Consider the following 9,679-nt stretch of genomic DNA (forward strand, 5'->3'; position numbering starts at 1 on the left):
GGAAACCGGTATTAGTATTCACTGCAGCACTGGGGAGCGCCTCGCACACTCAAGGGACGGGGGACGTGCAGGAAGACACGGATCCGGGCACCGCTTCGGCTGGAGGGCTGGGTGAAACCAGCGAGGGCTAGGATAATCCGGAGATTGTGCACAGGAAGCCAGGGCACTAGAGGAGTGGAGCCGGCGAGCGTGCAAAGAGGACGCTCGAACGCAGGAGAGGCGAGGTCGGACGAGCGTGCGGCGAGAGCGGGCACGCGCGAGCGCCGCGCCCAACCGCTCCCGCCGTTGTAGTTGTGGCTGCAGGAAGAAGGAAAAGAAAATGCACGGGTCTGCTACTGGCTCTGTAGCTGAGCCACCTCCGCTGCCTCGTGCAGGCTGGGGCAGGTAGGTCACCGCCGCTTGCGGCGGGTTCTAGCCTGCCACCGAATTTTTATCTGTTGTAGGCCGTCATTACACCCGCTACCGCTTCAGTGGTGGACGACGGCTGTTGAGGCGCGCGTCTTTCTTTCCCTCTTCTTTTTTTCTTCTCTATTTTCTCTTCTGTCTGCACGAGGAAGCGGAGGTGGCTCAGCTACAGAGCCAGTGCAGGCCCGTGCATTTTCTTTTCCTTCTTCCTACAGCCACAACAACAACAACAGACAGAAGAGATAACAAGGTTCATAGGAAGGGAAAGGCGCAGTATCTGCCACAACCGCGCCGTAGTGGAAGGGAGGAAGGTGGGAGTTAAAGTGGAAAAAGAGAAAGAGGAGCTGTAATGGAGGGCTACGGAGTAATTTCAACCAGGTGCGCTGACATATCGTACAGCACACGGACGCCTATCCGTTTCGCCTCCATTGAAACGCAACCGCGCAGTTCCTGGCCCTACGGGGTTGGAATGGTGGGCCAACGCCGCTCGCGGCAGGCCACCGAATTTTTATCTGTTGTAGGCCGTCATTGCACCCGCCACCGCTTCGGTGGTGGTGGACGACGGCCGTTGTTGTGGCGCGCGTCTTTTTTTTTCTTCTCTATTTTCTCTTCTGTCCGCACGAGGCAGCGGAGGTGGCTCAGCTACAGAGCCAGTAGCAGGTCCGTGCATTTTCTTTTCCTTCTTCCTACAGCCACAACAACGCAACCGAGGTCGTGTTCGAACCCAGGTACTTCGGCACAGTGGTCGGGCGTCTTACCACTGCACCAACCCGGAGGGGCGCACACAGAAGAGAAAGTAGAGAAGAAGAGGGAGAGTCTTCGAAGACGCGTCCGCAACAACAGCCGTTGTCAACCACCAAAACGGTGGCGGGTGCAATGACGGCCTACAACAGATAAAAATTCTTTGGCAGGCTAGCCCCGCCGCAAAAGCGACTGACGCGAGGCGAAACGCGCCGAGTCGAGGGAGAACTCGCACGTACGTCCGCTCCCCTCAAAGGGCGATGTCTGTCCGAAGCCACTCTCTCTCTTTTCGTGTACTTGAAGTGAAGAAAAAACCCCGCCGGGGTGGTGCAGTGGCAAGACGCCCGACTACTGTGCCGGAGTACCCGAGTTCAAACCCGACCTCGGCGGCTGCGTTTCGATGGAGGCGAAACGGAGAGTCGTCCGTGTGCTTTGCGATGTCAGCGCACGTTAAAGATCCCCAGGGGGTCGAAATTACTCCGTAGCCCTCCACTACGGCTCCTCTTTCTCTCTTTCACCTTCACTCCCACCTTCCTCCCTTCTCTTACGGCGCGGTTGCGGTGTCCAGAGAAAGCAAGTGAGACCGCGCCTTTCCCTTCCTATAAATAAATCAGTTTTTTTTTTAAGAGAAGGTGGCGACGCGCGCGTTATGCGGCTCAGCATTGAGGAGGCGGAGCGGCCGCACTGCTGCATCCGTATTCTCTATCTCATCTCTATCCATCCGTCTCTCCGTGAACTTGAAGAGGAGGAAAGAAAAGTGGCGACTCTCGCATCGCCTGTATGTTGTGGGCGTGGCGGCCGTCACTGGGTAGCGTTGCACAAGCGTGTGTTACTCCCGAGTACAGTGTACTAGAATATTCTAGTGCTCTGTACTCCGGAGTGAGTAGTCGTGTGTCGCTTGTCGCTCGCGCGTCCTCAACTTTGGCTTCTCTCCCCTCGCATCAGTCACTCATCGGCCTAAAGGGGTACATTGTGCCTGTTTTCGCTCATTTCTGAAGATGGTACAAGGAACGCTGAGGACGCCTCTGGGCCGCGCGTTTGCTTCGCGTCGCAATGGATAAAGTCTGGCACTGCGGCGCAGGCTCGCCGTGCTCGATGTACTGAAGTACAACGGTTACGAAGGCAGCAGGATCGTAAGTCTACTGATTCTGATATTGCAACTAAACCGCGCAAGAATCTAGAAGCACAAAGAATGAGGAAACGTGCCGAGCGTGCTTAAGAAACTGCTCAAGACACTGAACATCGTCGTGAAATGGATGCCGAAGCGAAGAGGAACAAACATGCAGCAAAAACTCCAGGACAACGAGCTGCGCGACTGCAAGTGATGGAAAGGTATAGCATGGATAAGCAGTGCTACGCACCTACTTCGCATTTGATTAACTATGCAAATTGGCCCTAATAACATACGCTTCCCCCAGACATGACCGTGCATGCAGACGCGTCCTCGAGAAGAGGACACAACAAAATTGCAGTGTCCACGGTGGTAGATTCGTCTCTACGCGAGGTGACCAGCGCTTCTATGCAACACTGCATGGAGCGGCCAACCCTACCCAGTGTAGATGCGTGTTCGCGTCGCGTGCCTGCCCGACTCACGCGTGATCGCATGCACTCCTTCAGTGAGCTAACGCAGGCCTATTCCATCTTTAGACAACTACCACCAGACGCTGTGGCGACGACTACAAACGCGCGCTCTCCCGTCCCCTTATAGTGCGTCTCGCCACCACCACACCCTGACCGATCCCACCTGCATCCTTTGCAACAACCCCATCGCCACACTCGCCCACATACTGTTCCAATGCCCGGCGGATCGTCCCCCGCGGGGTCTAGAGCACCTTACCACCTGGGAGGACTGGGAGACCCTGCTGCACTCCGAGGACCCGGTTCGGCAGAAGATCGCCATAGACTGGGCTACCGACGTCATGAACCATAGGATGCATGAACGTTTGAGTGATAGAGGGGCATGCATGCCCCAAACTCCTCTGTTTTAATAAAGCTGTTACCACCACCACCCGCAGTGATATCCGGCGCTTCTCAGACACACACTCGTGAGTCGCGCATACTTATTTGTCAATTTTAAAAAGCAGTTCATCATCATCATCATCATAATCATCAGCCTGACTATACCCACTGCAGGGCGAAGGCCTCTCCCATTTTTCTCCACTTAACCCGGTTCTGTGCTAGCTGCATCCACTTGACCCCTGCGAACTTCTTAACCTCATCCGCCCACCTAACTTTCTGCTACGCTTTCCTTCACTTGGAATCTAGTTTGTTACCCTAAGCGACCATCGGTTATCCTCTCTTCGCACTACATGTCCTGTCCATGTCCATTTCTTCTTAATTTCCACTAGAATCTCGGCAACTTGAGTTATTTCTCTGACCCACTCTGCACGCTTCCTATCTCAATGTTACCCCTACCATTTTTCGTTCCATAGCCCTCTGGGTTGTCCTCCACTTAAGTGGAACTCTCTTGGTTAGCCTCCACGTTACAGCACCATAGGGGAGTACAGGTAAGATGCAACTGTTGTATACTTTCCTCTTGAGCGATACCGGTAAGCTGCTGGTAATAATCTGCGAATGCTTGCCAAATGCGCTCCATCCCAATATTATTCTTCTTGTTATTTTCTTTTCATGGTCTGGATCTGCGGTTACTACCTGTCCTAAGTAGACTTATTCGCCTACTACTTCCAGTACTTCGCTACCTAATGTAAACTGCTGTTCCTTGCGGAGGCTGTTGAACATTACCGTAGTCTTCTGCTTATTGATTTTCAAGCCTACCTTTCTACTTTTCCTGTCTAGGTCATCAATCATTATTTGCAGTTCATCCCCCGAGTTGCTTAGCAAGGCAATATCGTCAGCAAATCGCAGATTATTAAGGTATTCTCCGTCTACCCTTATCCCTAACTGCTCCCATTCCAAGTCTCTGAATACTTCCTCTATAGCAAGCTGTGAATAGTACTGGGGAGGTTGTGTCTCCTTGCCTAACACCTTTCTTTATGGGAATTTTATTACTTTCTTTATGCATAACTATGGTTGCTGTGCAGCCACTATATATATCTTCCAGCACTTTCACGTACGGTTCGTCTACCCCCTGATTTCGCAACGCCTGCATCACCGCCGTGTTTTCAACTGCAACGAGGTTTCAAAAAGCAATTAGGCAGACTTAACGCCATATTGCACGGAATGAGTGTCCGCTGAGAGCAGCAAATAAAGCGAAATACCTGTAGTTTTCATTTCTAAACCAATCAATAACCGAGTAAGTGGCATCAATTCGCAGGTTAAGAACTCCTGGTATCACCTCTATCCAAATAAGAACGTTACGGAGGTAACGTTCTTATTTGTATAGACCCTATTCACCACCAGGTTTAGCTGGCGGCAGTTGTGGCAACCTTGTATTGTGGAGACGGTTCGAAATAAAAGCACACACAAAAAAATGTCTCCGAAGCGTCGGCGCCGCGATCTACCGGTGCAATTCCTACTGCGCGCCGTTCATTTGTCGCAAATTTGAGACGCCGTTTGGAACGCCGTCCAACCCACCGTGGTCCAACCAGAGCTCGGATTTTACTCATGCCGTACCCTGATTCGCCGTAGGCCCTCTCTTTCTCTTTCTCCCTTTCGTGTCGCGTTGCGCGTGCCAGAACAAGAGAAAGAGGGCCCGCCGGGGTGGTGCAGTGGTAAGACGCCCGACCACTGTGCCGGAGTACCCGGGTTCGAACCCGACCTCGGCGGTTGCGTTTCGATGGAGGCGAAACGAAGAGGAGTCCGTGTGCTGTGCGATGTCAGCGCACGTTGAAGATCCCCAGGTGGTCGAAATTACTCCGTAGCCCTCCACTACGGCTCCTCTTTCTCTCTTTCCACCTTCACTCCCGCCTTCCCCCTTCCCTTACGGCGCTGTTGAGGTGTCCACAGAAAACAAGTGAGCCAGTTACCGTGCCTCCCCCTTCCTATAAATGAATCATTTTTTTCTTTTCAGAAAGAGGAGCCATAGTGGAAGGCTACGGAGTAATTTCGACCACCTGGGGATCTAACGTGCGCTGACATCGCACAGCCACGGCCGCTCGAAGCGCTTCCATCGATAGGCCGTGGTATGACTTAAATTTGGAAAGATCGGTAGCCACGAAACGGACGAGAAAAACCGTTATGATCTCCGTTTTGATGACTGTTATTACTTTAGAGATTTGCTTTCCTGGATGAGAAAACACATGTGGAAAGGGCAAGTTAGTTTGACGTTGTATGGGTAAGATGTACACGCATGTCTAGTTGGGACTTCATATATAGACTAATGTTGAAAATGATCCGTCACATGCTGACCTATTACGCAAGGACATAAATGCTTACCGTATTTCCCTTCTTCAAGTAGGGTAAAAAAATACTTTTGGGATTTCCAGTCATATCTGCAAACTGCTTCATCAGAATGAACACTGGTTTACTTCACTTTTTGTTGTTCTTCCATCATGCATCTCAGCGCAGCGACGGCGCGCGGTGCACCCCTGTGAATCCGGCGCAAGTGGTTGTCATAGTAACGGCGCAGGCGCAGTAGTAGCCTCTGCCCGGCTCCACGGATTTCACTTTTACTAGCCTGGTGTAGCTTTCGCTATGTTGTTGTTGTTGTGGCTGTAGGATTGATTGATTGAATGTCCTTTATTGAATGGGAAGGCTCATGGCCATGGATGGGGATAAAGGGGAGTAGACATAATCTTAATTGTTTAGGTCGTCACTCGAATCACATTGCTCTAACCAGGCCACTAAGCGAGCCATACTTGGCAAATATCATCTGTGTGTTAGCATCAGTTTCTAGAAGGGAACGGTAGTTCAGGCGGTAGGGTTCGATCTCGGGGCGTTCAGTAGAAAAAGCAGGGCATTCCCAAAGTAAATGAGATATGCCGCCGCAGGTTAGAGTTGTACAGTGGGTTCACGCAATCATTTTCTCCGTATACTGACGCCAGCGGGCCATAATACGTGGCGTGTAAGCCGCATGGGCGATGAGCTTATTCAAAAATACTTCTTGACTTCGGGTGAGGTGGGCTCTTCTCGTAAAAGGTGGGTCTGGTGTGGCCACCTGCATGCGATGCTGACTGAGGCTACGAAGACTGGTCCGAGTATAGTGCATAAGGGCAAGAGAAGGGGTGAGTTGCCCGCCCAAGGTCGAATAAGGATGAAGCAAGGGGGGTGGGGAAGTAAATGTGGACATCCCACCTGCCAAGGCAGCCGCGGCGTGTGCCGCCGCATTGCCCCCTGATTCGTTCGAGTGACCTGGGGTCCAGTGAATAGCGACAGTTCTGGTCGCGAGTTGGTGGCGTTTAAGGAGGCGCTGTATAGCCGTAGCTGTTGCATCTTGTGAATCCGGAGTAGCGATTTCCTTGTAAGCTTCAAAGGAATCAGTAAGAATACGTATTGACCCAGTTCCGGTGCAAGGCACTCCTGACAAGGCTCCCCAAATCGCGAGGATTTCAGCGTGAAGAGGGGTACCCTGAGGTAGATGGCAGGCATAAGCGCTGTAGGAAGAAGGAAAAGAAATGCACTTGCACGGGCCTGCTACTGGCTCTGTAGCTGAGCCACCTCCGCTGCCTGATTGATTTATAGGAAGGGAAAGGCGTGGTAACTGTCTCACTTGTTTTCTGTGGACACCTCAACCGCGCCGTAAGGGAAGGGAGAAAGGTGGGAATGAAAGTGGAAAGAAAGAAAGAGAAGCCGTAGTGGAGGGCTACGGAGTAATTTCGACCACCTGGGGATCTTTAACGTGCGCTGACATCGCACAGCACACGGACGCCTCTTCGTTTCGCCTCCATCGAAACGTAGCCGCCGAGGTCCGGTTCTAACCCGGGTACTCCGGCACAGTAGTCGGGCGTCTTCCACCTCCGCTGCCTCGTGCAGACAGAAGAGAAGAGAAAATATAGAAGAAAGAAAAGGAAGAGGGAGAGAAAGACGCGCGCCGCAACAACAGCCGTCGTCCACCACCACCGAAGTGGTGGCGGGTGCAATGACGGCCTACAACAAATAAAAATTCGGTGGCAGGCTAGCCCCCGCCGCAAGCGGCGGTGAACTACCTGTCCCAGCCCCATCAGGGGAGTACCACCTAAAAAGCTGTTCCTGTTCTGTCACTCTTGCCTTCGTCCATCCCCTGGCGGCGCGGTCGAGGTGTCTGAGAGGTGAGCCAGTTGCCGGTTCATGCTTCTGATGCTAGTAGCGCATATGGCACCTTGCAGCACATGTCACCCAGCAACGTTATTGCAGCTTAAAACAGTCGCAGACGTCCATGGGATGATAGGCAATCGCAATGAAACTCAGAATGTGGTTACTAGCGTGTAATCATGTATTTAAGATCCTGTAATGCGATATCTCTCCCAAGGTGGTGGTTTAAATATCAGTGTGACTACCATCGCTTTCACGTCAGATGGGGAGAACTTGTGACCGCTGTTGATGTGGTAGGGAGGTGTATTTGGTTGGTTTGTGGGGTTTAACGTCCCAAAGCGACTCAGGCTATGAGAGACGCCGTAGTGGAGGACTCCGGAAATTTCGACCACCTGGGGTTCTTTAACGTGCACTGACATCGCACAGAACACGGGCGACTTGCTCGTAGCCGCTCGCATGCATCTTCTGGTTAGGTGGGGTGGGTTGATTCGCATTCTGCCTGAATGCCTCTCTTAGCGCCTCTATGGCTCTGCCTCGACCGCCTTCAAATTGATTGATTGATTGATTGAATTATAGGAAGGCAAAGGAGCGGTAGCTGTCTGACTTGTTTTCTGTGGACACCTCAACCGCGTCGTAAGGGAAGGGAGGAAGGTGGTGTGAAAGTGGAAAGAGAGAAAGAGGAGCCGTAGTGGAGGGCTACGGAGTAATTTCGACCACCTGGGGATCTTTAACGTGCGCTGACATCGCACAGCACACGGACGCCTCTTCGTTTCGCCTCCATCGAAACGCAGCCGCCAAGGAAGGAGGAGGAAAAAACATTTTTTTAAACCCAATAACTGTATAGCACTGGTGATTAGGTGGTCGTGTCCATTTCAGGCGGCCTCCTCAGTCCAGGATGCCGGCAGCTGCTGCTATCCCGCGCACCCGCTCGATCAGCCGTTGCTGATCTTGCAGGTGTGAGCTAGACAGAGCAGCTTCCCAAGAGGAGACGGTGGGGTGGGGAATGGGCGGGAAGCTTTGCGGCTTTGGACACGCCCATAAGGAGTGGTATAGTGTTGGTTTGGTGCTGGCGCATGATTGGCAGATCGAAGGGTACCGCGAGGGAAAGAAAAGGTGTTTGTGGTAGAGGTTCAGGAATGTGTGATTTTGAAGTTGTCGCCAGGTAGTGGCATCTGCTCTGGAGAGGGATTTGTGCGGTGCGAGGAGTGTTCGTTGTTGTCTGTAGTATTCGAGGGTAAGTGTGTACGTGAGTGGTTCTGTGGAGGTTGATAGCTGAGAGCTTGATGATGGCCTCGAAGTATCTTCCTCTCCGGTTTCCGTATTAGCTGGTAATCGGCCGTCTTCAGTCTTCCCTCCTGGTGCCCGGCAAGTTAGTTCGCGGGCGAGCGCGTGGGCGCGCTCGTTACCAGAAAGAAATGCGTGACCTGGTGCCCAAAGTATTCGAATGAGCGGCGTGTGCGTCTTTTCTTTGACTGACGAAGGTTTTGGTGGGTTTTGGGAGACAGCAGACCGGTTCCCATGCCCAGTGGTTCCCTAGTTTCGGGACCCATATGTTTCCAGCAGCTCCTGGCCCCTGTTCGTCAGTGCGAGCTGGATGGATAGGGCGGTGCTGGATAACAAGGTCTCCCATCGCTCAAGGGGTTGGGTACTAGGGGTATTGGCGGGAAGGGGAGGAGGGGTGTCTTGAGTTTTGTGCATTCTGCCAAAAGGTGCGGCAGGGTGCCTCTTTTTTACAAAAAGGACAGAGCATATCTGTTCCGCAGGATACATGCGGTTCATCAGTACGGGATGCGCAAGCGATTCCGCCTGCGCTCGACGCAGGATCGTCTGTTGTTGCCTGTTGAGTTTGGGGTGCGGTTCTGGCAGTTTGCACCTTTCCTCTCGGTACATACGGGTTATCTCCCGAAAGCTGGTAACCGGATGCGGTAACTCTTCCAGCTCGTGCTCGCCCCAGATTGACATTTCTCTGGCATGGTAGTATGCGATGGTGTTGCCTGCTACCTGCGAGTGAGCCGGGACCCACACGAGCTCTATGGCTCTTGCCGGAAGCGTGCGCGCTATGAGCACTCCGGTGCAGCTGTCCTCTGCCAGGCTGTTCTGGGAACGGGACCTCACCCCTGCTTCTTTTGAGCATCGTTATCGTCATCATCTTTTTTTCTTTTCTGAAGGCTTCCATCAAGGTATAAATAAGCGGTCAGGTGGTAGCGCTATCGCTGGATGGAATGCGATATACGCCCGCTGATAATACTACATGCGTATCAGTATTCTGTTTCTTTTTCTATGGGTCACGTAGCACTTTCCAGCGGCAAATTAAAGGGCAGGCGGTACCACGAGGCATTTTCTAATCTCTTCTCAGCGGCACGCAGAAAACAGAAGGAAATGCGATAACGCGCAAAAAAGCAGG

This window comes from Amblyomma maculatum, chromosome 8, assembly GCF_055883805.1.
Source record: "Amblyomma maculatum isolate TAMU_Amacu chromosome 8, ASM5588380v1, whole genome shotgun sequence".
NCBI classification, from domain to species: domain Eukaryota; kingdom Metazoa; phylum Arthropoda; class Arachnida; order Ixodida; family Ixodidae; genus Amblyomma; species Amblyomma maculatum.